Source organism: Triticum aestivum, chromosome 2B (genome assembly GCF_018294505.1).
Source record: "Triticum aestivum cultivar Chinese Spring chromosome 2B, IWGSC CS RefSeq v2.1, whole genome shotgun sequence".
Classification (NCBI taxonomy): Eukaryota; Viridiplantae; Streptophyta; class Magnoliopsida; order Poales; family Poaceae; genus Triticum; species Triticum aestivum.
Window position 1 is genome coordinate 409,880,084 of NC_057798.1, and position 24,831 is coordinate 409,904,914.

Here is a 24,831-nt window from a genome sequence, read left to right on the forward strand (position 1 = left end):
TCTACTGAATGAAACACAAATCGGAAATATTCAAAAAGTTCAAAGAATTATAGACTGAAGTGGAGAATCATCGTAACAAGAAAATAAAGTTTCTACGATCTGATCGTAGAGGAGAATATTTGAGTTACGAGTTTGACCTTAATTTAAAACAATGTGGAATAGTTTCACAGCTCACGCCACATGGAACACCACAGCGTAATGGTGTGTCCGAACATCGTAACCGCACTTTATTGGATATGGTGCGATCTATGATGTCTCTTACTAGGTTACCACTATCGTTTTGGGGTTATGCATTAGAGAGAGCTGCATTCACTTTAAATAGGGCACCATCAAAATCCGTTGAGATGACGCCTTATGAACTGTGGTTTAGCAAGAAATGAAAGTTGACGTTTCTTAAAGTTTGGGGCTGTGATGCTTATGTGAAAAAGCTTCAACCTGATAAGCTCGAACCCAAATCGGAGAAATGCGTCTTCATACGATACCCAAAGGAAACTGTTGGGTACACCTTCTATCACAGATCCGAAGGGAAGATCATTGCTAAGAATGGATCCTTTCTAGAGAAGGAGTTTCTCTCGAAAGAAGTGAGTGGGAGGAAAGTAAAACTTGATGAGGTAATTGTACCTTCTCCCGAATTGGAAAGTAGTTTATCACAGAAATCAGTTCTAGTGATTCCTACACCAATTAGTGAGGAAGCTAGTGATGATGATCATGAAGCATCACATCAAGTTACTACCGAACTTCGTAGATCTTCCAGATTAAGATCCGCACCAGAGTGGTACGACAATCCTATTCTGGAAGTCATGTTACTAGATCATGATGAACCTACGAACTATGAGGAAGTGATGTTGAGCCCAGATTCCGCAAAATGGCTTGAGGCCATGAAATCTGAGATGGGATCCATGTATGAGAACAAAGTGTGGATTTTGGTGGACTTGCTCGATGATCGGCAAGCCATAGAAAATAAATGGATCTTCAAGAGGAAGACGGACACTGATAGCAGTGTTACTATCTACAAAGCTCGACTTGTCGCAAGAGGTTTTCGACAAGTTCAAGGTGTTGACTACAATGAGATTTTCTCAACTATAGCGATGCTTAAATCCGTCTGGATCATGTTAGCAGTTGCCATATTTTATTAAATCTGGCAGATGGATGTCAAAACTGCATTCCTGAATGGATTTCTAGAAGAAGAGTTGTATATGATGCAACCAGAAGGTTTTGTCGATCCAAAGGGTGCTAACAAAGTATGCAAGCTCCAGCGATCCATTTATGGACTAGTGCAAGCCTCTCGGAGTTGTAATAAACACTTTGATAGTGTGATCAAAGCATATGGTTTTATATAGACTTTTGGAGAAGCCTGTATTTACAAGAAAGTGAGTGGGAGATCTATAGCATTTCTAATATTATATGTGGATGACATATTGTTGATTGGAAATGATATATAATTTCTGGATAGCATAAAGGGATACTTGAATAAGAGTTTTTCGATGAAAGACCTCAAAGATGCTGCTTACATATTGGGTATCAAGATCTATAGAGATAGATCAAGACGCTTAATTGGACTTTCACCTTGATAAAGTTTTGAAAAAGTTCAAAAATGGATCAATCAAAAGAAGGGTTCTTGCCTGTATTACAATTTACAAGGTGTAAAGTTGAGTAAGACTCAAAGCCCGACCACGGTAGAAAATAGAAAGAGAATAAAAGTCATTCCCTATGCCATGGTCATAGGTTCTATAAAGTATGTTATGTTGTGTACCAGACCTATTGTGTACCTTGCCATGAGTATTGGCAAGGGGGTACAATAGTGATTTAAGAGTAGATCACTGGACATCGGTCAAAATTATCCTTAGTGAGGACCAAGGAAATATTTCTCGATTATGGAGGTGATAAAAGAGCTCGTTGTAAAGAGTTACGTCGATGCAAGCTTTTACACCGATCCAAATGACTCTAAGTCTCAATCTGGATACATATTGAAAGTGGGAGCAATTAGCTAGAGTAGCTCCATGCAGAGCATTGTAGACATAGAATATTTGCAAAATACATACGGCTCTGAATGTGACAGACCCGTTGACTAAACTTCTCTCACGAGCAAAACATGATCACACCTTAGTACTCTTTGGGTGTTAATCACATAGCGATGTGAACTAGATTATTGATTCTAGTAAACCCTTTGTGTGTTGGTCACATGATGATGTGAGCTATGGGTGTTAATCACATACAGATGTGAATGTTTGTGTTAAATCACATGGCGATGTGAACTAGATTATTGACTCTAGTGCAAGTGGGAGACTGAAGGAAATATGCCCTAAAGGCAATAATAAAGTTATAATTTATTTCCTTAATTCATGATAAATGTTTATTATTCATGCTAGAATTGTATTAATCAGAAACTTAGTATGTGTGTGAATACTTAGACAAAACATATAGTCCCTAGTATGCCTCTACTTGACTAGCTCGTTAATCAAAGATGGCTATGTTTCCTAACCATAGACATGTGTTGTCATTTGATGAACGGGATCAAATCATTAGGAGAATGATGTGATGGACATGACCCATCCGTTAGCTTAGCATTATGATCGTTTCAAATTCATTGCTACTGCTTTCTTCATGACTTATACAAGTTCCTCAGACTATGAGATTATGCAACTCCCGAATACCGGAGGAACACTTTGTGTGCTACCAAACGTCACAATGTAAAAGGGTGATTATAAAGGTGCTCTACAGGTGTCTCTGAAGGTGTTTGTTGGGTTGGCATATATCGAGATTAGGATTTGTCACTCCATGTTTCGGAGAGGTATCTCTGGGCCCTCTCGATAATACTCATCACTATAAGCCTTGCAAGAATTGTAACTAATGAGTTAGTTGCGGGATGAAGTATTACGGAACGATTAAAGAGACTTTCCGGTAACAAGATTGAACTAGGTATGATGATACCGACGATCGAATCTCGAGCAAGTAACGTACTGATGACAAAGGGAACAACGTATGTTGTTATGTGGTTTGACTGATATAGATCTTCGTAGAATACGTAGGAACCAATATGAGCATCCAGGTTCCCCTATTGGTTATTGATCGGAGACGTGTCTCGGTCATGTCTACATAGTTTTCGAACCCGTAGGGTCCGCATGCTTAACGTTCGATGACGATTTGTATTACGAGTTTATGTGATTTGATGACCGAAGGTTGTTCGCAGTGCCGGATGAGATCACGGACATGACGAGGAGTCTCGAAATGGTCAAGACATAAATACTGATATATTGGAAGGTTATATTCAGACACCGGAAGGGTTCCGAAGTGTATCGGATATTTTTCGGAGTAGTAGGAGGTTACCGGAATCCCCCGGGGAGTCAATGGGCCTTATGGCCATAGTGGAGATAGGAGGCAGCGGGCAAGTGGTGGGGCGCGCCCCCCTAGGCCCAAACCAAATTGGTTTAGGGTTTTGGGGTCCCCCCCTTTCCTTCTTCTCTCCTCCTCCTTCCTCCTTCTCCTAATAGGAATAGGAAAGGGGGGAGCAAAACCTACTTGGAGTAGGACTCCCCCCTTGGGCGTGCCACCCCTTGGCCGGCATCCTCCTCCCTCCCTCCTTTATATACGTGGGAGGGGGGCACCCCATAGACACACAAGTTGACAATTGTTTTAGCCGTGTGCAGTGCCCACCTCCATAGTTACACACCTCGGTCATATCGTCGTAGTGCTTAGGCGAAGCCCTGCACCGGTAACTTCATCATCACTGTCACCACGCCGTCGTGCTGATGAAACTCTCCCTCAGACTCAACTGGATCAAGAGTATGAGGGACATCTCCGAGCTGAACGTGTGCTGAACATGGAGGTGTTACGTTCGGTGCTTGGATCGGTTGGATCACGAAGACGTTCGACTACATCAACCGCGTTAACTAAACGCTTCGGCTTTCGGTCTACGAGGGTACGTGGACACACTCTCCCCTCTCATTGCTATGCATCACCTAGATAGATCTTGCGTGATCGTAGGAATTTTTTGAAATTACCGCATTCCCCAACACTATCCATACCAAATTTTTTGAAATTACCGCGTTCCCCAACACTATCCACATTCCTAGCGAACTCATCAATCTTAATCAATTTTCCTTCAACCAAAGCATTAAAATTATTTTGCGAGCTCATAAATTCTTTAACACTATTCTCCAAATAAGAGGGCATCTTATTAAAATTTCCATAAGAGTTGTTGTAGGAATTACCATAATTATTAGAGGAACTACTAGGAAACGGCCTAGAATTAAAATTTCCTCTATACGCGTTGTTACCAAAATTGTCCTACCAACAAAATTCACATCCATAGATTCATTATTATTCTCAATCAAAGTGGGAAAAGGCATATTATTAGGATCATAAGAAACACTTTTATTAGCAAATAATTTCATAAGTTCATCCATCTTTCCACTCAGAATATTAATTACTTCAATTGCATGAACTTTTTTACTAGTAGATCTTTCGGTGTGCCATTGCGAATAATTAACTATAATATTGTCTAGGAGTTTAGTAGCTTCTCCTAAAGTGATTTCCATAAAAGTGCCTCCTGCGGCCGAATCTAAAATATTTTTAGAAGCAAAATTCAATCCGACATAAAAGTTTTGTATAATCATCCATAAGTTCAAACCATGTGTAGGGCAATTACGTACCATTAATTTCATCCTCTCCCAAGCTTGTGCAACATGCTCATGATCAAGTTGCTTAAAATTCATAATATCGTTCCTAAGAGAGATGATCTTAGCGGGAGGAAAATACTTAGAGATAAAAGCATTCTTGCACTTATTCCATGAATAAATTCTATTTTTAGGCAAAGAAGAGAACCAAGTTTTAGCATGATCTCTAAGAGAAAACGGAAATAGCTTCAATTTAACAATATCATTATCCACATAATTCATCTTTTGCATATCACACAAATCAACAAAGTTTTCTAGATGGGTTGCGGCATCTTCACTAGGAAGGCCAGGAAATTGATCTTTCATTACAAGATTCAACAAAGCGGTATTAATTTCACAAGATTCAGCATCGTTAGTAGGAGCAATCGGAGTGCTAATAAAATCATTGTTGTTGGTATTGGAAAAGTCACACAATTTAGTATTATCTTGAGCCATCGTGACAAACAATCAATCCAACACACAAGCACTCAAGAAGCAAACAAAAAGAGACGAACGGAAGAAGGGCGAAGAAAAAGGCAAAGGTTTTCGAAATTCGTTTTAGAAGTGGGGGAGAGAAAAACGAGAGGCGAATGGCAAGTAATGTAATGCGAGGGAGAAGAGTTTATTATGGGTACTTGGTATGGCTTGACTTGACGTAGATGTCCCTGGCAACAGCGCCAGAAATCCTTCTTGCTACCTCTTGAGTATGCGTTGGTTTTCCCTTGAAGAGGAGAGGGTGATGCAGCAAAGTAGCGTAAGTATTTCCCCTCAGTTTTGAGAACCAAGGTATCAATCCAGTAGGAGACGACGCACAAGTCACCTAGTACCTGAACAAACAATCAACCTTGCAACCAACGCGATAAAGGGGTTGTCAATCCCTTTACAGTCACTCGCAAAAGTGAGATCTAATAAAGATAGTAAAGTAAATATTTTTGGTATTTTTGTTTTATAGATTGAAAAGTAAAGATTGCAAAATAGTAAACGAGATGCGATATAAATAAAAGAGATGTAATATAATAGGAAAGAGACCCGGGGGCCATAGGTTTCACTAGTGGCTTCTCTCAAGATAGCATGTATTACGGTGGGTGAACAAATTACCGCCAAGCAATTGATAGAAAAGCGCATAATTATGAAGATATATAAGGCAATGATCATGAATATAGGCATCATGTCCGTGTCAAGTAGACCAAAACGATTCTGCATCTACTACTATTACTCCACACATCGACCACTATCCAGCATGCATCTAGAGTATTAAGTTCATAAGAACGGAGTAACGCATTAAGCAAGATGACATGATGTAGAGGGATAAACTCAAGCAATATGATATAGACCCCATCTTTTTATCCTCGATGGGTACAATACAATACGTGCCTTGCTGCCCCTACTGTCACTGGGAAAGGACACTGCAAGATTGAACCCAAAGATAAGCACTTCTCCCATTGCAAGAAAGATCAATCTAGTTGTCTAAACTAAACCGATAATTCGAAGAGACTTGCAAAGATATCAAATCAGGCATATAAGAATTCAGAGAAGAACCAAATAATATTCATAGATAATCTTGTTCATAAATCCACAATTCATCGAATCTTGGCAAACACACCGCAAAATAGTATTACATCAAATAGATCTTCAAGAACATTGAGGAGAACTTTGTATTGAGAATCAAAGAGAGAGAAGAAGACATCTAGCTAATAACTATGGACCCGAAGATCTGTGGTAAAGTACTCACGCTTCATCAGAGAGACTATGGTGTTGATGTAGAAGCCCTCTGTGATCGATTCCCCCTCCCGCTGATCGCCGAAAAAGGCTCCAAGATGGGATCTCATGGGTACAGAAGGTTGCGGCGATGGAAAAGTGGTTTCACGGCTCTCCCTGATGTTCCTAGGGTATAAGAGTATATATAGGCAAAAGAAGTACGTCGATGGAGCTACAAGGGGCTCATGAGGGTGGGGGCGCGCCTGCCCCCCTGGGCGCGCCCTCCTGCCTCGTGGCCGCCTCGTGGTGTTCCAGACTTCTACTCCAAGTCTTCTGGATTGCTTTCGGTCCAAGAAAGATCATCGTGAAGGTTTCATTCCATTTGGACTACGTTTGGTATTCCTTTTATGCAAAACTCTGAAATAGGCAAAAAACAGCAACTGGCACTGGGCCTCTGGTTAATAGGTTAGTCCCAAAAATAATATAAAAGAGCATATTAAAGCCCATTAAACATCCAAAACAGATAATATAATAGCATGGAACAATAAAAAATTATAGATATGTTGGAGACGTATCATGCCCCCCTGCCCCCGTATATAAAGGAGAAAGGGGAGACCAGCCAACCCCTGTAGGCGCGCCTGGGAGAGCGGAGTCCTACAAGGACTCCAAGTCCTAGTAGGAGTCCACCTCCCGGGAGAGGGGAAAGGAAGGAGAGGGAGATGGAGTAGGAAAGGGGGGCGCCACCCCCCCTCCCTAGTCCAATTCAGACCCAAGGGGGAGGGGGCGCGTGGCCTGCCCTGGCCGCTCCTCTCTGCTACATCTTGAGCTAGCGTTGGTTTTCCCCGAAGAGGAGAGGGTGATGGAGCAAGTGTAGCGTAAGTATTTCCCTAAGTTTTGAGAACCAAGGTATCAATCCAGTAGGAGGCTCCTCAAAAGTCCCATGTACCTACACAAACAAACTGAGAACTCGCAACCAACACAATAAAAGGGTTGTCAATCCCTTCACGGCCACTTGCGAAAGTGAGATCTGATAGAGATAGTATGATAAGATAAATATATTTTTGGTATTTTATAATATTGATGCAAAAAGTAAAGATGCAAATAAAGGTAGATTGAAAGCAAATATGATAAGAGATAGACCCGAGGGCCATAGGTTTCACTAGAGGCTTTTCTCAAGATAGCATAAGTATTACGGTGGGTGAACAAATTACTGTCGAGAAATTGATAGAAAAGCGCATAGTTATGAGATTATCTAGGCATGATCATGTATATAGGCATCACGTCCATAACAAGTAGACCGACTCCCCTGCATGTACTACTATTACTCCACACATCAACCGACTCTTGCCTGCATCTAGAGTATTAAGTTCATAAGAACAGAGTAACGCATTAAGCAAGACGACATGATGTAGAGGGATAAACTCATGCAATATGATATAAACCCCATCTTGTTATCCTCGATGGAAACAATACAATACGTTTCTTGCAACCCTTTCTATCACTGGGTAAGAACACCGCAAGATTGAACCCAAAGCTAAGCACTTATCCCATGGCAAGAAAGACCAATCTAGTAGGCCAAACCAAACTGACAATTCGAAGATACTTGCAAAGATAACTCAATCATACATAAAAGAATTCAAAGAAGATTCAAATATTATTCATAGATAAACTTGATCATAAACCCACAATTCATTGGATCTCGACAAACACATCGCAAAAAGAGATTACATCGAATAGATCTCCACAAGAGAGGGGGAGAACATTGTATTGAGATCCAAAAAGAGAGAAGAAGCCATCTAGCTAATAACTATGGACCCGTAGGTCTGTGGTAAACTACTCACAACTCATCGGAGGGGCAAGGGTGTTGATGTAGAGGCCCTCCGTGGTCGATTCCCCCTCCGGCAGAGTGCCGGCGAAGGCTCCAAGATGGGATCTCGCGGATACAGAAGGTTACGGCGGTGGAAATTGTGTTTCGTGGTGCTCCTGGATGTTTTCGGGGTCCGTAGGTATATATAGGAGGAAGAAGTACGTCGGTGGCCGCCCGAGGGACCCACGAGACAGGGGGCGCGCCCTACAGGGGGGGCGCGGCCCCCTATCTCGTGGGGTCCTCGGGAGCTTCTTGACTTGCACTCCAATCTCTCCGGATCACGTTCGTTCCAAAAATCACGCCCCCGAAGGTTTCATTCCGTTTGGACTCCATTTGATATTCCTTTTCTTCCAAATACTGAAATAGGCAAAAAACAACAATACGGGTTGGGCCTCCGGTTAGTAGGTTAGTCCCAAAAATGATATAAATGTGTACAATAAAGCCCATAAACATCCAAAAGGGGTAATATAATAGCATGGAACAATCAAAAATTATAGATACGTTGGAGACGTATCAAGCATCCCCAAGCTTAATTCCTGCTCGTCCTCGAGTAGGTAAATGATAAAAAAGAAATTTTTGATGTGGAATGCTACCTAGCATAGTTCATAATGTAATTTTCTTTATTGTAGCATGAATGTTCAGATCCAAATGATTCAAAATAAAAGCTTATAAAACATAAAAATAATAATGCTTCAAAGCATACTAACAAATAATCATGTCCTATCAAAATATCATAGCCAAAGAAAGCTTATCCCTACAAAATAATATAGTTAGGCCATGCTTCATTTTCATTACGCAAAATACTCCCATCATGCACAACCCCGATGACGAGCCGAGCAATTGTTTCATACTTTTTAACGCGCTTCAGCTTTTTCAACTCTTACGCAATACATGAGCGTAAGCCATGGACATAACACTATGGTGGTATATGGTGGTTGTGAGGAAAAAAGAGGGAGAAGATAGTCTCACATCAACTAGGCGTACTAACGGGCTATAAGGAGATGCCCATTAATAGATATCAATGTGAGTGAGTAGGGATTGCCATGCAACGGATGCACTAGAGCTAAAAATATATGAAAGGTCAACAAAAGAAACTAAGTGGGCGTGCATCCAACTTGCTTGCTCACGAAGACCTAGGGCATTTTGAGGAAGCCCATCGTTGGAATATACAAGCCAAGTTCTATAATGAAAAATCCGCACTTAGTATGTGAAAATGACAACATAGGAGACTCTCTATCATGAAGATCATGGTGCTATTTTGAAGCACAAGTGTGGAAAAAGAGATAGTAGCATTGTCCCTTCTCTCTTTTTCTCTCATTTTTTTTCTCTTTTTTATCTTTGGCCTCTTTTTTTTCTTTTTGGCATTTCTTAATTTTTTTTCTTTTTGTAAAGTCCGAAGTCTCATCCCGACTTGTGGGGGAATCATAGCCTTCATCATCCTTTCCTCACTAGGACAATGCTCTAATAATGAATATCATCACACTTTTATGGATTTACAACTCAAGAATTACAACTCAAAGCTAGAACAAGATATGACTCTATATGAATGCCTCCGGCGGTGTACCGGGATATGCAATGAATCAAGAGCGACATGTATGAAAATTATGAAGGTGGCCTTGCCACAAATACAATGTCAACTACATGATCATGCAAAGAGCAATATGACAATGATGGAATGTGTCATAATAAACGGAACGGTGGAAATTTGCCCGGCAATATATCTCGGAATGGCTATGGAAATGCCATAATAGGTAGGTATGGTGGCTGTTTTGAGGAAGGTAAATAAAGGGTTTATGATACCGGCGAAAGTTGCACGGTAAAAATAAAGGCTAGCAAAGTAAAAAAGGAAGAGTGTGCATATGTCCATGGACTCACATTAATAAAAAAGAACTCATATACTTATGGCAAAAGTCTACTTCGCCCTCGAAGCAAAGTACTACTACGCATGCCCCAAGAGGGATAGATTGGTAGGAAAAGACCATCGCTCGTCCCCGACTGCCACTCATAAGGAAGACAATCAAAAGAGCACCTCATGCAACAAATTTGTCACACAACTTTTACCATATGTGCATGCTACGAGACTTGCCAACTTGAACAAAAGTATTTCTCAATTTCATAATTATCCACTAGCATGACCCTAACATTACTACCTTTATATCTCAAAACAATTATCAAGCATCAAGTTGATCATAGCATCCAATTCTTTTTCTATGATAGTTTTTATTATACCCAACTTGGATGCTCATCATTCTAAGACCAACTTTGTAACCATAGCAAATACCATGCTGTTCTAAAAGACTCTCAAAATAATATAAGTGAAGCATGAGAGACTGGCAATTTCTTCAAAATTATTCCACCGCCTTGCTCTAAAAGATATAAGTGAAGCACTAGAGCAAAAACTATCAAGCTCAAAAGATATAAGTGAAGCACATAGAGTATTCTAGCAAATTCTAATCAAATAGGCTTCTCCCAAAAGGTGTGTACAGCAAGGATGATTGTGGTAAACTAAAAAGCAAAGACTAATATAATACGTGACGCTCCAAGCAAAACACATATCATGTAGTGAATAAAAATATAACTCCAAGTAAAGTTACCAATGAACGAAGACGAAAGAGGGGATGCCTTCCCGGGGCATCCCCAAGCTTAGGCTTTTGGCTTTCCTTGAATATCTTGGGGTGCCATGGGCATCCCCAAGCTTAGGCTCTTGCCACTCCTTATTCCATAGTCCATAAAAGCTTTAACCAAAACTTGAAAACTTCACAACACAAAACTCAACAGGAAATCTTATAAGCTCTATTAGTGAAAGAAAACAAAACCACCACATAAGGTACTACCATGAACTCATTCTTTATTTATTTTTGTGTTAAACCTACTGTATTCCAACTTCTCTATGGTTTATAAAATATTTTGGTGTTAAACCTATTGTATTCCAACTTCCTTATGGTTTATAAACTAATTTACTAGCCATAGATGCATTGAAATAAGCAAACAACAGACGAAAAACAGAATCTGTCAAAAACAGAACAGTCTGAAGCAATCTGTAACTAACGCAAACTTATGGAACTCTAAAAATCCTACCAAAATAGGACGTACTGGAAAATTTGTTTATTGATCATCAGCAAAAAGAATCAATGCAAAAGCACGTTTCTGTGATTTATTGAATTTTTTCTCATGAGCACAAAGTTTCTGTTTTTCAACAGAATCAAATCAACTATCATCATAGGTTATCCTATAGGTTCTACTTGGCACAAACACTAACTAAAAGATAAAAACACATCTAAACAGAGAGTAGATGCAAGATTTATTCCTAAACATGAGCAAAAACAAAAAACATAAAGAAAAATTGGGTTGCCTCCCAACTAGCGCTATCGTTTAACGCCCCTAGCTAGGCATAAAAGCGAAGATAGATCTAACGAGTGCCATCTTTGGCTCTAAAAATTCATAAGTAGCACGCATGATAGATTCATAAGGTAATTTGACTTTCTTTCTTGGAAAGTGCTCCATGCCTTTCTTTAAGGGAAATTGGAATCTAATGTTCCCTTCCTTCATGTCAATAATCGCACCAATTGTTCTAAAGAAAGGTCTACCAAGAATAATAGGGCAAGAAAGATTGCAATCTATATCAAGAATGATAAAATGTACGGGCACCAAATTTAAATAGCAATCTTCAAGATAATGGAAACCTAGAATATCACATAAAGTTTTCGGAATCGTGGAAACACTAGCACCCAAATCACACAAAGCAAAACACTCATATTCTTTAATTCTAATCTTTATAGTAGGTTCCTACTCATCATTAAGTTTTCTAGGTATAGAAACTTCAAAATTAAGTTTTTCATCATAAGATTGCATCAAGGTATCAACAATATGTTTGGTAAAAGCTTTATTTTGACTATAAGCGTGAGGAGAATTAACAACGGATTGCAACAAGGAAATACAACCTTTTAAAGAGAAATTATCATAGTCAAATTCCTTGCAATCCGAGATAGTAGGTTCAATGTTATTAGAAGTTGAGGATTCTCCAGTCTCACTTTTACCAAATTTAGCATTAAGATCTAAAGACTCCGAGTTCTTGGGACACCTTCTAGGCAAAGTTGATTCATCATCAGTCCCATAATCATCAAAATTCATATTGCAAAACATAGATCTAATCGGAGACGCATTAATAACTTTAAGATCCTCATCATTATTATCATGGAAACTAGAAGAACACACTTTTATAAAGCTTTCTTTTTTAGCACGCAATCTGGCGGTTCTTTCCTTACATTCATCAATGGAAATTCTCATTACTTTGAGAGACTCATTGATATCATGCTTAGGAGGAGAAGGTCTAAATTTAAGATAATCAACATCAAGCGAAAGTCTATCAACGTTCCTAGCCAAATCATCAACTTTGAGCAATTTTTCTTCAAGCAAAGCATTAAAATTCTTTTGAGAAATCATAAATTCTTTCACACTATTCTCAAAATAAGAGGGCATCTTATTAAAATTACCATAAGAATTATTGTAGGAATTTCCATAATTATTAGAGGAATTACTAGGGAACGGTCTAGCATTAAAATTTCCTCTATAAGCATTGTTTCCAAAACTATTCCTACCAACAAAGAAGACAAAGGCATATCATTGGGGTCAAGAGGAGTATTTTTAGTAGCAAACATCTTCATAAGTCCATCCATCTTCCCACTCAAAACATTGATTTCTTCTATAGCATGCACTTTTTTACTAGAAGATCTTTCGGTGTGCCATTGAGAATAATTAGCCATAATATTATCAAGAAGTTTTGTAGCATCTCCTAACGTGATTTCCATAAACGTGCCTCCCGCGGCCGAATCTAAGAGATTTCTAGAAGCAAAGTTCAAACCGGCATAAAAAATTTGTATGATAATCCATAAATTCAAACCATGAGTAGGGCAATTGCGAAGCATCAATTTCATTCTTTCCCAAGATTGGGCAACATGCTCATGATCAAGTTGTTTAAAATTCATAATATCGTTCCTAAGAGTGATGATCTTAGAGGGAGGAAAATACTTAGAGATAAAAGCATCTTTGCACTTCTTCCAAGAATCAATACTATTTTTAGGCAAAGACGAAAACCAAACATTAGCACAATCTCTAAGTGAAAAGGGAAATGACTTCAATTTGACAATATTGTTATCCGTATCTTTCTTCTTTTGCATATCACACAAATCAACAAAATTGTTTAGATGAGTAGCGGCATCTTCACTAGGAAGGCCGGCGAATTGATCTTTCATCACAAGATTCAGCAAAGCAGCATTGATTTCACAAGACTCAACATCATTAAGAGGAGCAATCGAAGTACTAAGGAAATCATTATTATTGGTATTCGAGAAATCACACAATTTGGTATTATCTTGCACCATGGCAACAAGTAATCCAACACACAAGCAAACAGAAAAATGGCAAACAAAAAAGAGAGAGGAGATTGGGAAAGAGAGGGCGAATAAAGCGGCAACGGTGAAGTGGAGGAGAGGAAAACAAGAGGCAAATAATGTAAATGTGAGGGAGATGGGTTTGTGATGGGTACTTGGTATGTCTTGACTTGAGCGAAGACCTTCCCGACAACGGCGCCAGAAATCCTTCTTGCTACGTCTTGAGCTAGCGTTGGTTTTCCCCGAAGAGGAGAGGGTGATGCAGCAAGTGTAGCGTAAGTATTTCCCTCAGTTTTGAGAACCACGGTATCAATCCAGTAGGAGCTCCTCAAAAGTCCCACGTACCTACACAAACAAACTGAGAACTCGCAACCAACGCAATAAAGGGGTTGTCAATCCCTTCACGGCCACTTGGGAAAGTGAGATCTGATAGAGATAGTATGATAAGATAAATATATTTTTGGTATTTTATAATATAGATGCAAAAAGTAAAGGTAAAGATGCAAATAAAGGTAGATTGAAAGAAAATATGATAAGAGATAGACCCGAGGGCCATAGGTTTCACTAGAGGCTTCTCTCAAGATAGCATAAGTATTACGGTGGGTGAACAAATTACTGTCGAGCAATTGATAGAAAAGCGCATAGTTATGAGATTATCTAGGCATGATCATGTATATAGGCATCACGTCCATAACAAGTAGACCGACTCCCCTGCATCTACTACTATTACTCCACACATCGACCGACTCCTGCCTGCATCTTGAGTATTAAGTTCGTAAAAACAGAGTAACGCATTAAGCAAGATGACATGATGTAGAGGGATAAACTCATGCAATATGATATAAACCCCATCTTGTTATCCTCGATGGCAACAATACAATATGTGTCTTGCAACCCTTTCTGTCACTGGGTAAGAACACCGCAAGATTGAACCCAAAGCTAAGCACTTCTCCCATGGCAAGAAAGACCAATCTAGTAGGCCAAACAAAACTGATAATTCGAAGAGACTTGCAAAGATAACTCAATCATACATAAAAGAATTCAAAGGAGATTCAAATATTATTCATAGATAAACTTGATCATAAACCCACAATTCGTCGGATCACGACAAACACACCGCAAAAAGAGATTACATCGAATAGATCTCCACAAGAGAGGGGGAGAACATTGTATTGAGATCCAAAAAGAGAGAAGAAGCCATCTAGCTAATAACTATGGACCCATAGGTATGTGGTAAACTACTCACAACTCATCGGAGGGGCAAGGGTGTTGATGTAGAGGCCCTCCGTGGTCGATTCCCCCTCCGGCAGAGTGTCATCGAAGGCTCCAAGATGGGATCTCGCGGATACAGAAGGTTACGGTGGTGGAAATTGTGTTTTGTGTTGCTCCTGGATGTTTTCGGGGTCCGTAGGTATATATAGGAGGAAGAAGTATGTCGGTGGCCGCCCGAGGGGCCCACGAGACAGGGGGCGTGCCCTACAGGGGGGGCGGCCCCTTATCTCATGGGGTCCTCGGGAGCTTCTTGACTTGCACTCCAAGCTCTCCGGATCACGTTCATTCCAAAAATCACGCTCCCGAAGGTTTCATTCCGTTTGGACTCCGTTTGATATTCCTTTCCTTCGAAATACTGAAATAGGAAAAAAAAACAGCAACACGGGCTGGGCCTCCGGTTAGTAGGTTAGTCCCAAAAATGATATAAATGTGTAAAATAAAGCCCATAAACATCCAAAAGGGGTAATATAATAGCATGGAACAATCAAAAATTATAGATACGTTGGAGACGTATCACTCTCTCTCTCTCTCTCTCCACTAAGGCCCAATGTGGCCCATTAGTTCCTCGGGGGTTCCGGTAACCCCTCCGGCACTCCGGTTTTACCCGAAATTTTCGGAACACTTCCAGTGTCCGAATATAGCCATCCAATATATCAATCTTTATGTCTCGACCATTTCAAGACTCCTCATCAAGTCTGTGATCTCATCCGAGACTCTAAACAAACTTCTGTCATCAAAAACACATAACTCATAATACATATCGTCATCGAACGTTAAGCATGTGGACCCTACGGGTTTGAGAACTATGTAGATATGCCCGAGACACTTCTCCGGGTAATAACCAATAGCGGAACCTGGATGCTCATATTGGCTCCCACATATTCTACTAAGATCTTTATCGGTCAAACCGCATAACAACATACGTTGTTCCCTTTGTCATAGGTATGTTACTTGCCCGATATTCGATCGTCGGTGTCACTGTCGGTGGGAACGACACCTATGGGATCTCTGGAATCCCTACTACAGTCGACGGGCGCGAGGTTGTGAAAAGAGCGGGTTCAGGAGCCATCACATAGATCATTTACCCTGGTTCGGGCCGCGAGAATGCGTAATACCCTAGTCCTGCTTTGGTGTGTATTTGAGTGTTCTTGAGCTAGCTGCGGTGCGTGACTTGCTCAAAAGAGCAGAATCCTTCTCCCGTATGCCTCGGGCCTCCTTTTATAAGAAAAAGGGGACGCCACAGTGGCACACAGGAGGTGGAAAGTGCATGCGGTGGCCGAGTCTACCCTCTAGCACCGTTGGACATACGCATTTAATACGCTGCCCACGTGCCCTTCTTGTTGTCGCCGTTTCGCCTTGCTTCGACACGCGTCTAGGCCAGCGCGACGTGTAGTGCCATGTAGGCTAGCATGCAGCTGAGCTGGCGCGGTGGCAGTGTCTTCATGAAGATTTGCATGCCACCACGTAGGTGCTTGCTGAGTTGGTCCGGAAGCCGCACGCTGTCACGCAGGTGCGTGCCTAGCTAGCTGGGCTGGCAGCTGCATGGGAATGGCGGTGGGGTCTTGGTGCGCGCGGGCCTGGCCGCGGCGCCGTTGATGTCCTCGGCAAGGTTCTTGCCCGGGCCCCGGCAAGGGTCTTGCCGTGGCACCGTGGTCGTCCCCGGCAAGGATCTTGCTGGAGGTCTCGTGGGTTTCCTTGGCAAGGATCTTGCCGAGGATCGTCGCCTTCTGGTCCTCATCTGATCGGGTGTGTTCTTGATCTTTACGAAGATCTTCATTCCACCACGGAGGTGCCTCCCGAGCCTTGGTCCCAATGTGGTTGATGGCGTTGGAATCCTGGGGCTCAAGGGTGGCGCGCTCAGCTGGCATTGGGCAAGTTGCCCTAGCAAGGCTCTTGCCGAGGCTGCAGAGGCCGCCCCGGCAAGGGTCTTGCCGGGGGAGTCCGCCTCGCCCTCTTGCTCTTTGTCTCTCTGTCTTGGCGTTGCTTTGATCGTCTTGTGGCTTTGCCTTCCCTCCTTTGCCCTGCTAAGTGTGGCCGTGGGCGCGGCTCTGACTGCCCGTGCACAAGTAAAGGGGTACAAAAGAGAGCCCCTATTTTCGTACACCGGCAGGAGCCCCCGGTACTGGGCCACACATAAGCGCGACGCGTTGTTGGGCTAGGCCCAAAATGGTGCGCGGGCAGGCGGGGCCGATTTTTACCGTGGTAACTTCTTCGTTTGCTGCGCTTCCCCATGACTTGTGTTGAATGCGTGACGTGGGGATCGTGCGTGGGGTGACCGAAGCATGCGTGCATCATCTAGCGGTGAATAGTAAAGAGGCAGCTTGCGTGTCCCTTCAAGGCCGCAGGGCCGCTGCTCATGTACTTTCTTCGCCTTGGAACCGTTGTTCCATGTTTCCCACTACGCCCACCCCTTTCGCCACGTATGCCGCATGCACGGCGCGGGGTAGGTGACAGGCGCATGGGATATGGGAAGGCGTGTGCGGGCCGATACCCACACGCCTTCAATTGGGCGAGGAGGGCGGTCGGCGGCCTCGCCTGCTGCCACCTTAATGAGCTGGATTCGAGCGGGCTTTTTGGGGGTGTAGGGCCAGTCCTCCGGCCTCCCTTTCTCAACTATAAAAAAGGGCTCAGGGGCAGGAGGAAAAGCATGTCCCTGCGTCTCCCTCTTGTCTCCATCTTCATCCACAACCATGGCAAGGGGGCTTGGCCGAGGCCGTTCTTTTGTGGAGGTGACCAGGTCCTCCTCCCGCCAGAGAGCTGCGGCAGTCAAGGAAGAGCTCGTTGCCCAAGGTGAAGGCCATGCTCGAGGTGGGGCCACCGGACGGGGCTGCGGTCGGCAAGGAGGTTGAGGCAGAGGTGGGTGTGGAAGGGGAACGCCTATGATGTCTCCGTCTCCATCGCCATCTCCTTCTGCTTTGCCGAGTGGTCATGTCCGGGACTCGGCGCTCGAGTTCATTTTGCAGCTGCGTGGGCCGCCGCGCCACAACCTTCATCTTCCCCGGGCATTCGCGAGCGTGCTTGAGGTTGACCATCCACTGCGGCTGAGGCTTCACATGAAGGGGTGTTTCCATGGAGACATGTGGGTGAACACAAGGTTCCCCGCCCCTCAAGTGATGCTCCTTCGCCGGGGCTGGAAAACCTTCACACGCGCCCATTGCTTGATGGATGGGCACCTCCTCTATTTCAAGCTAGAGGAGAGTGATCTGCTCTCCATCAATGTCTTCGGGTGCTCGGGACACAGGCTAGGGTGCTGTGCGAAGAGCTCGACCAATGGCGAAAGGTCCTCTTCAGGAGGGAGTGACGAGGAGGACGGCGACGGCAACGACAAGAGCAGCGAGTAGGAGGATGATGGGTCCGACTAGGCGTCGGGCACGCTGTTCCTGGGCGCCGGCGGCGGCGGCAGCATCTGCACCCGGCCCTTCCTCCTGGCAGAGCAATTTGCCGGGGGTGGGGCCAGCTCCTTGAACTTCTCGGGGTGGCCCCCTTGGGCGGCTTGCGTGGGAAGGCCGAAGAAGGCGAAGAAGGCGAGTTGCAGGCCGTCAAGTCAGAGTATGATGGCACCGATGCCTTCGTAGCGTATTGGCGGCCCTCTGGCTCATCTTCCAGCTCTTCTCCTGGCACCATCATCACCAACCCTCTCCTGGGCGGCCGCCGATATGTTCTCTTGGTGCCTTCTGCTGCTCGTACCTCGCATAGGCGCTCCTTTTTCCCTCCTGTTATCTCGTTTCGTTTCCTGAGGAGAGGGACAAGAAAGGGATTACATGCATCTTATCTCCTTTTAGTTTGTAAGCCTGTGGGCCTTAGTTCAATTTAAAACTTGTAATCCCCTTGCTCATGTTTACATTCTGTACGAACTATACCTGTGTGGGGCGTATTAATGAAAAAGGTGGCTCGTAGGGTTCTTTGTGTGTGAGCAAAGCCCATACCAAGGAATGAATCCTTGTTATTTTTAAAATAAACATTGTCGCTCGGCAACAGGCCTTGCCGCCCCCTTACTTCACTCGACCATACTCACGCTTTTGGCGGAGGCAGGGGCGAAGTAGGGTTAGGCCCTTCGTTTGCTTCCTTGCCATCGCGACTTCAACCAAGTTCCGACCCAAGGGTTGGGTACAGGAAAAGGGGAGCATGGGGGCCTAGGAATAAAACGAGGTTTCATACGTCCAATCCCATATGGAAATGCACAACAGAGGATAAAGGACTTATCTGAATTTGCAGTCCCCCGGCAACCTTGGCTTGCCGGGGTCGGACCCTTGTGTCTTCAGCCCCTGGCAACCTTGGCTTGCCGGGACTGGAGAGCCGGCTCGTTCTCATTCTTCCAGATAGCTCAGCAGAAATGTCCATGTACCCTGCAAACCAAAAAGGATTGAAAGGAACAGAGAGACGCACACTCGACCTTTATGCTAGGGGTTAGTCGCTGATAAGCTCTATCAACCCTAACCGAGGGAGGGACTCAACCTAGCATGCATGCTATAACTTAGGGCGCCAACGCTTCATTTATTTATGCTCAGGGTCTGCGCCTGGCTTTGTACAAAGGGTTACATGCCTTGCCGGCAAGGCTTGTACAAAAGGTGGTCTGCCGGGGGAGGGGGCGGCAGCCGCGCCTTATGGGTAAAACTTGCGAAGATGCTCGATGTTCCAGGAGTTGCTCACTAGAATGGAATCTTCGGTCTCTAGGCGGACTGCGCCGGGCCTGGTGACTCGTATTACCCGATAAGGGCCTTCCCACTTTGGTGTCAACTTGTTGGAATTCTTGGCCGATTGAACGCGCCGAAGAACAAGGTCACCTTCCTCAAAGCTTCAAGCATGAACCTTGCAGCTATGGTAGCGGCCCAAGGCTTGCTGGTAGCGTGCTACTCTCACAGCCTCCCGAAGACGATCTTCCTCGAGGAACTTCGTGTCATCTTGTCGCAGTCGCTCTTGCTCAAGCTCGTCATAAGCGTTCACTCGAGGTGACTTGTATGTGAGGTCCGTGGGGAGAACTGCCTCTGCCCCGTATACTAGGGCAAAGGGTGTCTGGCCGTGGCTCGATTTAGCGTTGTTCTGATCGACCAAAGAACCGCCGGCAACTCATCAATCCAGCGCTTTCCGCTCTTGTGCAGCCTGTCAAAAGTGTTTGTCATCAGGCCTCGCAGTACTTCAGCATTTTCCTCTCCGATTGGCCGTTGCTCCGTGGGTGTGCCGCGGAAGCAAAACAGAGCTTGCTGCCGAGGTCTTCGATGTATTCCATGAATGTGTGGCTTGTGAACCGTGTGCCGTTGTCGGTGATGACTCTGTTTGGCACACCAAAACGGCAAACTAGCCCCTTGAAGAATTTGACGGCTGACTATGCTATCACCTTCCTCACTGCTTCCACCTGCGGCCACTTTGTGAACTTGTCGATTGCAACGTACAAGTACTCAAAGCCCCGACGGCGCGGGGGAAAGGGCCCAGTATGTCGAGCCCCTAGACCGAGAATGGCCAGGAGAGCTTCTTGACCCCTCGTATTCAGCAGTGTTGTTTGATGACTGTGACGCCCTCGATTCAATCGTACACTAATCATACACGCAAATGTGTACGATCAAGATCAAGGACTCACGGGAAGATATCACAACACAACTCTAGACACAAATTAAAATAATACAAGCTTTATATTACAAGCCAGGGGCCTCGAGGGCTCGAATACATCAGCTTGAATACAAACGAGTCAGCGGAAGCAACAATATCTGAGTACAGACATAAGTTAGACAAGTGCCTTAAGAAGGCTAGCACAAAAGCATCTACGATCGAAAAGGCAAGGCCTCCTGCCTGGGAGCCTCCTAACTACTCCTGGTCATCCGCGGTCTCCGTCACGTGGTAGTAGGCACCCTCGGGGTAGTAGCAGTCGTCAAAGGTGTCATCTGGCTCCTGGACTCCGTCATCTGGTTGCGTCATCCAACAAGAATGGAAAAGAGGAAAAGGAGGGAGCAAAGCAACCGTGAGTACTCATCCAAAGTACTCGCAAGCAAGGATCTACACTACAGATGCAACATTATCAAAGGAAGGCCGTATATGTGGACTGGACTGCAGAAATGCCAGAATAGAGAGAAGGCCTAGTCCTATCGAAGACTAGCATCTTCTGGAAACCACCATCTTGCAGCAAACAGGAGGGAGTAGAGTAGCATAAAGTAAAGTAGTAGTAGTGTTATCAACCTCGGCCAGAGATCCTTTCTCGACTCCCTGCGAGAAAGAAATCCCAGAGCCGTACTATCCAATTTCATCACAATCCAATTCTCATCATCATCCAATTCTCATCACAAGTATCCAGTTCTAGTTGTATCGATCGGGATACAACTCCGAGCGTCCATTATCGTAGGACAGGCTATCGATAGATGTTTTCTTCCCTGCAGGGGTGCACCAACTTACCCACCACGCTTGATTAACTCCGGCCAGACACACTTTCCTGGGTCATGCCCGGCCTCGGCCAAACAATACACCACAACCCGACCTAGACTTAACAGAGAGGTCAGCACGCCGGACTAAACCTATGCCCCCAGGGGTCATGGGCCATCTCCCCGGAAACTCCTGCACGTTGCGTACGCAGCCGGTGAGCAGACCTAGCCTCCCTTATACAAGTGAAGGCGTAACCAGTCCAACCCGGCACGCGCCGCTCAGTCGCTGACGTCTATTAAGCTTCGGCTGATGCATACGACGCAGAACGCTCATACTATGCCCACGTGATGGTTAGTGCTATCAGGCTAGAGGCCCCTCGGATCAAATATCCAAATCGTAGTGGATTAGGAACGCGCGGTAACAAGCAGAGACTCACGAAAGATGTGACCCCGTTGCCCCGTCTCGAGGACTTGCGGCAAGGGCTAAGAATGTCCGGCCACGCCTCGTAATTATCTCTCGGGCACCTTCCAGGTCAACCCGTATCCACATCACTCGCAATTATGCTCGCGCGGGTACCCCTCAGGGTCGACCCGTCTTTAGTAACATGGTTCAGTGTAACATAGTAACCATAGTAACCGTGTGTCCAAACATCAAGGGGAAAACCCGAGGGATCACCCCCGGTGAATTCCACTCGATGTAATCATGAAGGTGAACGTAAGAGGAATCACCCTCGAGGTTCACACTTGAGGGGTTACACGACAAAGTCGTATCGCAAGTGGTTAAGGCAGAATCACCCTCGATGACCACGACCGAATAGCTACACTACAGGGTTAACATCAGAAGTGCTGTAGAGGTCTCACCCTCGGCACTCGATAGTAACCCAGCAGTGTCGAGCAACTAAGGGGAAAGTGGTGTGCGGTGTCGGGGCCTGGTCTTTGATCCCGTTGACCGGGTCTTCAATGATGAAGCAGGGGCAACAAGGACAAGGTGGGGGTCACTGATGGGTCACTAACCAACCTATACTAAGCAGTTTAGGATAAGCAATTTAGGATAAGTAGGTAAGGTACAACAGCAGATACAAAAGCAGGCTATGCATCAGAATAGGAGCAAACAATAACAGTAGCAAAATCTAATGCAAGCATGAGAGATGGAATGGGCGATATCGGGATGATCAAAGGGGGGGCTTGCCTGGTTGCTCTGGCAAGGAGGGGTCGTCGTCGACGTAGTCGATCACAGGGGCAGCATCGGTCTCGGGGTCTACCGGAGAGAAGAGGGGGAAGAAACAGTAAATATAAAGCAAACATAGCATCACAAAAGCATAACGTGGCAATATGCTGTGCTGGGTGTGACCTAACGTATGGCTACACGATATAGGTGAAGGGGGAATTCAACCGGGAATGTATTCTCGGTTTCGGACCTGTGTCAGACAAATGACCGGAGGAGAATGTTCCATGTTCATATAGTTAGAAGCATCTGACAGATATGTGGTTAGCGTATTCGGATTCGTCTCGTCGTTCTGAGCAACTTTCATGTATAATGTTTTTCCGTCCGAGCTACGGTTTATTTTCTATGAATTTCTAAAGTTTAAAGGATTTTTTTAATTTATTTAATTCGAATTATAAACAGTGAAATGTCTTTTTAAACTCAGCATGGGGCTAGTCACACTCAAAGACATGTGGGGTCAAGGAGCTGGGTTGACTCAGTCAACACCTTTACTAGTCAACCAATGAACAGTGCATTTGGCCCTACTTGTCATTGGCACAAACTATTAATTAAGCCTTTAAAATAACAGGGGCCACATGTCATCGGTACATAGACTATTCTAGCCATTAATTAACACCTAGTAGTACTAATCTAAGCAAGGGACGGCCACTACTCCGGCCACGTGCACGACGCACACACAGCACACACAAGTTAGTAGGCTAGGAGTTATTAACATAAGATGTCATTTTTTGATTTTTGTAGGATTTAATCTAGTCATCAAAAGGATTTGGTTCAGTGGGATAAAACGGAGTTTGTCATGTCTACTTTCTACTCATATTATTTTTAGGTCTGTTAGTAGTTGTTTAACCGTTGATCAGAGGCTGTCAAGGGGGTTAGTCATTGTGGAAATAGGAAAGCTAGCACTAGCTACAGTAACTGAATGTTACTGAAGCTGTGCAGCATAGCAGTAGGCAGTGGCGGCAGCGCCGAGCAGGCTGGAGGCGAGCACAGGGCTGCGCGAGGGCGCGACCAGGGGGTGCCCTGGGACGACCAGCACGCGGCGGGAGCGCGGCAGGAGCAAGCATCACCGGCCATGGCGAATGGCGGTGGTGGCTGCCTGTTAGTTCGATTCGAGCGGGCGAGCATGGATTCGGCTACGCATACGACACACACGCCTCTTGGGAGCACCAGATGCACCACATCGACCTTGGTTTTCTTCAGGACGGACCCCATCAACGGCAACGACCACGGTGGTGCACGGTCCCGTGCGGATAGCGACGAAAACAAGCAATTGAAGGAAGGGAAAACAGAGGGGAGCTCACATCGGAGCACCGGGATGGCTCAGAGGCGTCAGGGTGGTCGGGGGGGTGATGCGGATCCAGCGATGGCGTCGGCGTAGTGGGCTTGGAGAGGCGCCGGAGACGACGGATCGAAGCGGCGGATGTCGGCGATCGGAGAGGAAGCAGAAGACGTGGCAATGGCGTTGCGGCTCCCCGAGCTCGATGTAGTGGCGTGGATGACGAAGAAGGGCGCGACGCAGCTGCTAGAGAGCCTCCCAAAGGTAGGGAAGCACGGTGGCCGCGGGATCGACGCAAGCGCGGTGACGATGGTGTCGGTCGCACGTGGTGGGGAAGGAGACGGCGCGAAGAGGGGAAAATGGAGGGGGCGTCTAGGGTTTGTTCCAGGGCGAGGAGGGGTCTATTATCCTCTCGGGGCACCTGCGGATGGTTGCCCCGTGGCCATCAGCGTCATGGACGTGCGCCCGGCGTCCACGGGGGCTTCTGTGAACAAAGGAAGATGGAGATGGGAGGTGGGCTGGGCCGGCACACTGTGCACTCATGGCCCATGTGCATAGTGGGCTGCCTTGTTTTTCTTTTTATTTAAAAACAAAGAGAGGAAATGAATTATTTGGGCAGTCTATTGACTCGGGAAAAACTTGGGAAGGGTGCCATTAAATCCCTGGTGATTTTAGACACTTCCACAAAAAGTTTAGGCAAGTTTGGAATTCATTTGATTTTTTTTGAAAAATAATAGGGCATTTAAAGTGTCGTTTTGGCACTGTTTTAAATGGTCAGACCCATATGTGTTGAAGATGATGTTGTTTTCCTTAACAGCATTTGTTTTGGAATATTTGCTAGATGATGAACATTTTAGTTTTACTGTTCAAAGAAACAATTTATTTGACTCTATTTCAAATTTGAAAATGGCTTTGGATTTTGGACAGGTGGCAAGCTGCATAGTAACCATGATGACATGGACACCATTAGGAGGAGATTACTGTAGCAAGATTCTCGGGGTGTTACAATGACCCACAAGTATAGGGGATCTATCCTAGTCCTTTCGATAAGTAAGAGTGTCGAACCCAACGAGGAGCAGAAGGAAATGACAAGCGGTTTTC